At 47.3% G+C, this 7693-nt stretch overlaps 1 long non-coding RNA gene across 1 annotated transcript; it reads right to left on the reverse strand.

The window, feature by feature from the left end:
* Positions 1-1030: 1030 nt before the first annotated feature.
* LOC121819468 (uncharacterized) lies at positions 1031-7472 on the reverse strand. Its single transcript, XR_006059730.2, has 4 exons — positions 7387-7472; positions 3942-4082; positions 2746-2919; positions 1031-1100 (listed from the first exon to the last, which is right to left on the reverse strand). It is a non-coding gene; the product is annotated as an uncharacterized LOC121819468 (long non-coding RNA).
* Positions 7473-7693: the final 221 nt, after the last annotated feature.

Consider the following 7693-nt stretch of genomic DNA (forward strand, 5'->3'; position numbering starts at 1 on the left):
GATTAAATAGAAACGAGCTTGGTCTCTGTAAGGTAAGGGGTAATCTTGGTGTAGAGACACGGTGGGGAGGGAGGTTATCGTAGGACGAGGCCCTGAGAGGTGCTCAAGCTTCACCATGTGCAGGAAACCTCTGGAGCACCTCCTGAATCCCTTCTCCAGCCTCCTCCCCGTGACCTTTTGCATTAGAGACACCCCCTTATCCCATCCCAGGAGTGCTTTAACGTGCCTGGCCTTTGCCTTGCATCGTGGGGAGAAAAGCAAAATAGATAGGGTCCTGTTTCTCCAGCAAGGTCAGGTTCTTCTTGAAGGGAGATGATTGTATCACTCCATCAGACTAGTATAGTAGCGGCACCCAGGGTCAAACCCACACCTCCCGTATTTCTCACATTGCAGATACTTTACCCATTGAGCAATAGGGGAAGCCCGGTGTTTTCACTGGAAAAGACCCTGATGCTGGGAAAGACTGAGGGCAGGAGGAGAAGGGGATGGCAAGAATGAGATGGTTGGATGGCATCACCGACTCAATGGACATGAGTTTGAGTAAACTCCGGGAGTTGGTGATGGACAGGGAGGCCTGGCGCGCTGCAGTCAGTGGGGTTGCAAGGAGTTGGACAGGACCGAGTGACTGAGCCACTGTTTTAAGTTCTTCATGTCAAAATGAACTTCCTCCTCACAAGACCCTACGTGGTGGGTATTTCCCCATTTTCCACGTGAGATGTGAGGAGAGACCCCAGAGTTGACGTGAAGCAGAGGTGGCTGTGAACCGAGCCATCTTGCCTCAGAGCCCACACGCTTGACCACAGGCTCTGCTGCTTCTGGTGGACCACGATTAAGGACCTTGTGTCTGGGTTGGATTCTAAGTCCTTGTTGCCTGTGGCCTCTGCACCGGCAGCATCGGCCTTCCGTGGGAGCCTGGTAGAAATGCAGACTCTGAGCCTCACTGCATCAGAATCTGCCTTTTCACAAGATCTCTGGGTCATGCTCTGCTCACAGAATGCCCTGTTTGCCACTGATAACAAAAAAATCTTGCCTGCTTCAGCTGTCCTTCATTGAAAGCCTGCTCTGTTGGGTGATGAGAAGGTAACAGGTGGTGCAGCTGCCTGAAGGACAAGAATGATCAAGTTAGCTTGAAATCAACACATAGTGAAGAATGAAATGCCAAACGCCAGCAACTAATCTGTACTATCTTCTCCTTGCTGTTCCTGCAGGTAAGGGCCTCATTGTCGTCCACCTAGCTTTTCATTCATAACCTAATTGATCTCCTATTCCGTTTCACATCCTTTTTACTACCAGAGTTGTTGTCTTGGAACATAAATTGGATATGGCCTTTCCTCAGAGCCTTAGGGCAAGCTTTTAAGTGTAGAACTCAAGACTTGGACCACCTAACCTGCTCTGGGTTTCTTCACCTTTCATGCTAAATTCTCGCTGCTGCTGCGGTGGGAGTCCTGTCATTTAATCAATAAGCCGCACGTCCCCGTGGCCACATTCAGCTCATGTGTTGCCTCTCCTGGGAATGCCCTTCTCTGTGAGCCAACTATTCAATACCATTCCCTTGTGGCTCAGCTGCTATAGAACCCACCTGCAATGCAGGAGACCCGGGTTCAATCCCTGGGTTGAGAAGATCCCCCAGAGAAGGGAAAGGCTCCCCACTCCAGTATTCTGGCCTGGAGAATTCTGTGGACTGTATAGCTCACGGAATCACAGGACATGACTGAGCAACTTAACACTTTGACTCAGCTTATAGACCCGCTTCTATGAAAGCTTCCCTCGTTCATTTCTTTTGTTCAGCAAATAGATGTCGAGCACCTGTTATTGAAGCACTGTTTTAAATACTTGGGTTAAGGCAGTGTAGAAAACAACAATCTTAGCCCTGGTTGAATTTCAGTTCAGTCACTCAGTTGTGTCCGACTCTGCGACCCCATGAATTGCAGCACGCCAGGCCTCCCTGTCCATCACCAACTCCCGGAGTTCACCCAAACTCATGTCCATCGAGTCGGTGATGTACATTCTATCAAAATCTGTTTCCTTAAAAAATTTTTTTTAATTGAAGTATAGCGATATCCCTCGCGGTCCAGTGGCTAAGACTCCATGCTCCGAAAGCAAGGGGCCTGGGTTTGATTCCTGGTCAGGGAACTAGATCCCACGTGCTGCAACTAAGTTCGCGTGCCGCAACGAAGACTAAAAATCCTGAATGCCGCAACTAAGACACGGTGCAGCCAAATGAATAAAGTACTAAAAAATATACCATGTACTGTAGCAGTAAAATAAAAAAGATGGGAAAGTTATTTTTTTAAAAAGAACACTAAAAGAATGAAGTATAGTTGATAGGTAATATGTAAGTTATAGGCGCACACTATAGTGATTCACAATTTTTAAAGATTATTTATAGTTATTAACAATATTGGCTATATTCCCTGCCCTGTACAATATATCCTTGTAGCTTATTTTGTGCAGAATAGTCTGTACCTCTCAATCCCCTTCTCCTATGTTGCTTCTCCCTGCTTCCCTCTCCCTATTGGTAATCACTAAGAACCACTGTTCTTCGTAAGTCAGTTTCTGTTACATTCACTGGTTTGTTGTATTTTTAAGATTCCACATATAAGTGATATCATAGAGTATTTGTCTTTCTGTATCTGACTTATGTCACTTGGCATAACACCCATCAAGTCCATCCATGTTGTCACAAATGGCAGAATGCCACTTTTTAAATGACTGAGTAGTACCCTGTTGTATGTATGTACACACCTTCTTTCTCCATGCATCTGTGGACGGGCACTTAGGTTGCTTCCGTGTCTTGGCTATTGTAAACTGCTGCTGTGAACCCTGGAGTGGAAATCTGTTCCCCTCGTGTACTGTACCTTTGCACAGCCTTAGGTTTTGTTCACTCATGAATATCCAAGTCTCCTCCATGTGCAAAGTCTGCAGAGGGAAGGATAAAAGGTTAATAAATCTGAGACTTTGTTCTTGGGCTTACAAGTTGTCAGGAATATCTAATAGAAGATGGAAAACGATATGTCCTAAGTGAAGCTAAAATCTAAGAATTCAGAGAACAGATACATTCAGCTGTGGGACATTGGGAATGGCATTATGAGAGATGCCTTTGGGCTGGAAGAAATGCTTTTGAGCTGGACCTTTAAGTTGAAGTACATTCTAAAAAGGAGTGATATGACCAAACTAGATATTATGGGGTGTGTACCAATAAACACCAACTCATTTGACTCAGCTGAGGGTGGGGTGGGAGGAGGGGAGTAGTGGGGACGTAGTTGGAAAGAGAGGTTGGGGTCAGACTAGGGAGTTTGGATTTTACTGAGTTAGTAATGGGGAGCTGAGAGTTTTGAGCAAAAGAGTGATTTGTATCTAGCTGCGAACTGGGACAATTACCCTAATAAGAGCTTTTGTTTTCGTTGAGGACGGGGGGCGCATGGGGCATACGTGAGAGGTTTTGAGTAAGACCAGCAAGAGCCGATGAAGGTCTGATTGGGTGTAGCTGTGGCTGGAAGAGAGCAGTGGGCGAGATCACAGAGGCAGAGTCAACAGGAGGTGATGCTTTTTGAAAGCAAGGTGTCGATCGAATCCAGATTCCACAGCTCCAAGCTTGGGGGCTTGGCACGGAGGTTCTCACCGAACGTCCGCTGAGGGAATAGGTCTAACAGGAGTTCGCAGAACAGGGAGCCCAGCGCTCTGTCAACAAGGGAGGGCTTCGTGGAGCAAGGGGATTTGGTTACCCTCTGGCCTCCCTCTGCTAATACCTCCCCTCTTGCCACTTTAGAAGGGGGTGTCCACTTCCCAATCTAAAGGTAGGGGGCATGGGAATTCTCTGCCCCATCTCCTGGTGCAGGATGCGGTGGTGGGGTCACTAGCATTAGAGTACCTTGACACTTCCCTCACCCTACATGACCCTAGGTATTGTTTGAGTGGCCCTCAACCTCTGACAAGCCTACCTTCTGCCGCAGAGGCCGATGGTTGACTGTGCTAGAGTGGCCTGCACCTGAGTGGAGTCACCCTGTCCCTCCAGGGTCTGTGCCTTTACTGTGGAAATCCAGTGTTGTCGGCTCACCCAGAGGTACTCAGGCCCTGGAGACCTGATCCAGAAAGGAGCAAATCCACAAGAGAAAGATTAATGACTAAGGATGCACATCATCTTAATTTATTTTTGTGTGTGTGTAATAAAGTTTTATTAAAGTATAAAGGAGATAGAGAAAGCTTCTGACATAGGCATCAGAAGGGGACAGAAAGAGTACCCCCTTGTTAGTGTTAGCAATGAAGTTATATACTCTCCAATGAATCCAGAGAATGTCTGGAGGTTGTAAAGACCTCACCAGACCTACTCCCATAATTTACATTTTAAAATAACAGAATTAGCCAGAAGGTTTAATCCAGTGACTGTCCTCAGGCAGAATACATTATTGTTATATAATCCTAAGGAATGTAGAGAAGAAAAAAAAGTTTGTCCTTTCTTCCTCCTTGAGAATTCCAGACCCCTCTCTCCTTGAGGACCCCTAGACTTCTTATCAACCTGCCTAGGAAATGACTGTCTCATTCCCCCCTTTTTCTTTTAGAAGAATTATGTTGCCTAGGGAAAAGGGGCATCGTTCTCCTTCCATAACTGCTTCGGAGCTGAGAAGGGGCGTTGTCCCTAAATTGGCGAGGCAACATATTCTCCTAATCCTCATATTGAGGATATCTGATCCAGGGGCCCCAAATAGTAGTTGGAGAAAGGTGCAGCAGTAGCAGGAGTTTGAGCAACCATTTGTAACTTAAAAGCTTTCATGCGGCTAGAAACAAATCCAGTTATGCAATTACAGATGCAAGGAGCAAATAGCAAAAACAAGTGAAAATCAAAATTAAAAGTCACATTATGTCCATAGTTTAAGTACAAAGTGTTGTACCAGTCCATTTTAGGGTTGGTAGCTGTCATCAGATGAAGAAGAGGCATCGCATGTAATTGTTGTCAAAGGTATTCACAGACTTGGAGAAAGTCCTTTCCTTGAAGTGGAGATGTCCACCACGGGAAGCCTTCCACTGATGAAGAGAATCTTTATAACCTCCTTAGCCTGTTCGCTACAACAGAGAAAGGCCTCAATCCATCCAGTAAAAGTATCTACCCAAACTTGTAAGCAAGAATATCCATTAGCTTTTGGCATGTGAGTAAAATCAATTTCCCAGTCCTCTCCAGGATACTTCCCACTTCGTTGTAATCCAGATTTTGCTAGCTTTTCAGTCTTTGGGTTATTTTTCTGACAAATCTCACACCTTTTGATGATATTCTTTAAAGTTCTCTTTACATTCTTACCTTGGCCATGCAGTATCACATAGGAGGACCAGGTGTGCCTTCTTTAAGCCCTGGGGATCAAGTCTATCCCAGTTTTTCAGGATACAGTTCAAAGGAGTGAGGCTGAAATTGTTAGCTCCCATCTTGTCCTGAAGGATCCCGGACGAGCCCCCAAGATGAAAGGTTGTTGAATCACGACATCGGGATTCTTGGCCCCTGGAGGAGAAGAATTCAATCCAGGGCCAGAGACGAGGCTTGATCGCTCAGAGCTTTTGTGTAATAAAGTTTTATTAAAGTATAAAGGAGATAGAGAAAGCTTCTGACATAGGCATCAAGGGGGGCAGAAAGAGTACCCCCATCTTAATTTATATTAGAGCTGCTCCTGGCCTGACACCCAGGCTGGTCTGCTCAGGAAACCACATGATGTTATCACGTTTTTGTATTTTTTGTTTAATATGTTTATAAAATCAGAGCCTGGGAACGGGAGGCAGCTTTGGGAGCTAATGGGCAAGGCAGTGTGATCACTCAACAGCAGAATCAACATCTCATGGCAAACAGAAACAAAATTTTGTATGTACCCCTGCCCCACCCACTCCAGCCTCAGACCTGGAAATTCTGAGACTCGTGCCCAGCAATCTGTATTTTAATAAGCACTCCAGGAGATCAGGATACTAAAACTTGATTACTGATTACGGAAACTCTTTTCTAAAAAACTCCGACCAGCTGTCAAAAATGAGAGCACTCTTCCCGGGGCAAAACTTGTGAAATTCTAACATCTTCTTCCTCTCCCATCCATTTTCCAGACTCTTTCTGTTTGCCTTGGACATTAACTCTAATTTTATGAGATCACAACTTATAAAATTATAAGAAATTTTTAATCCTTAATACACTGCCTGACCCCTGCTGAGACCTGAGGGGCGCTCTTTTGTTTGCCAGCTGTCTTAGATCAGGTTATTTCAACAAGGATTCCCAGGATGAACCATGCCATATATAGATTTGATTTTTTGTTACCTTAAAGTAATACTTCCTAACCTTGTCCCAGATTCTAGGGGTGAACCTGACATGAAGACGGTATCAATTTATTTGCGTTCCTACTATGTTAACTGACCTCACTTTTGCTTGGATCAGATATACGGGCTAATCATCATCTCCCTCCCTCCCAAGAGAAAAACAGAAAGAAAACATAAAGAAACAAAACTGCAGACTGATGTCTAACTCTTCCAAAGCCGGAAGAGTTTCCAGGATTGTCGGACAGAGTGAGATTGTTGTGAAATGCAGAAGCTTAAACTGTATACAGCATATTTTATTTTCTGGCTGCCCTGCACCTTAATTCTCCAAGCAGGGATCGAACGCACACCCTCTGCATTGGAAGGGCGGAGTCTTAGCCACCGGTCCACCAGGGAAGTAAAGCGTATTTCGCTCTAGGTGTACGCACATGAGCGCAGGCTCAGTCACGTTCCGCTCTGCAACCCCACGGACTGTAACCCACCAGGCTCCTCTGTCCTTGGGCTTTTCCGGGCAAGAATACGGGAGTGGGGTATGCCCTCCTCCAAGGGATCTTCCGGACCCAGGGATGGAACCCGAGACTCCTGTTTTGCAGACGGATTTTTTACCACAGCCACCTGGGAAGCCCATTTAAGTTTACATTCGGTGATTAAGAGGTTTTCCAGAGTAAGGCTCTGTGGGTTGCAGATGAGGGGAAAGTAGGTCCCAGACTGAGTCGTTTATTCCAAACGCCTCAGGGCCTGAGTTAGTGGTGGATTTAGTCCTCCCGATCCAGAGGACCCCCCAGCTGGTAGCTGACAGGCGAGTGGCAACTGGATGTGGCAGAGCGGGCCTTCCAGCCGCGTACCTGCTGGGAAGGCGGACCCCAGGGAAGGCGGAGGAGACCCTGGATCCCCAGAGGGAACGAAGGAAGCAGGGTTGGTTTATTTAACGAAATGCAGTTGTCGTTATTCCGGAAAACTAACAAAAGTTTAAAAATACTTATCGATCCCTCCCACCCCACCTTGGTTTTCCCCGCGCAAAATGTATACCCAAACATCAGAGGTGTTAAAACGGCAGATCAAGTGCATACACAGTTGAGGTCACCCGGCGATGACTGAGCGTCTTACCCCAAAACCTCGAAGTTTCCAACGCGTTTCCTTTGTTAGCTCACTGGCTGGATTCCAGCCGCCACCCCCCCAAGCACCCCGCCCGCCCCAGGCGCGAGGGTCGGCTTCGCCCGACGGAAGCCCGGCCGGTGGGACCCGCGGCGCGTGCGGCCCCGGCGTCCACTCTCGCGGCCCAGGCGAGGGCGGGCAGCCGGCTCCCCCGACGCCCGGCGGGATCCCCGCGGCCGCCCGGGGCTGGTGAACACCGAAGGCCGCGGGAGTGCGGTCCTTCGGGCTGCAGGGGGCGCTGCGCGCGGCCTCTGGCCCG

Source organism: Ovis aries, chromosome 4 (assembly GCF_016772045.2).
Source record: "Ovis aries strain OAR_USU_Benz2616 breed Rambouillet chromosome 4, ARS-UI_Ramb_v3.0, whole genome shotgun sequence".
NCBI classification, from domain to species: domain Eukaryota; kingdom Metazoa; phylum Chordata; class Mammalia; order Artiodactyla; family Bovidae; genus Ovis; species Ovis aries.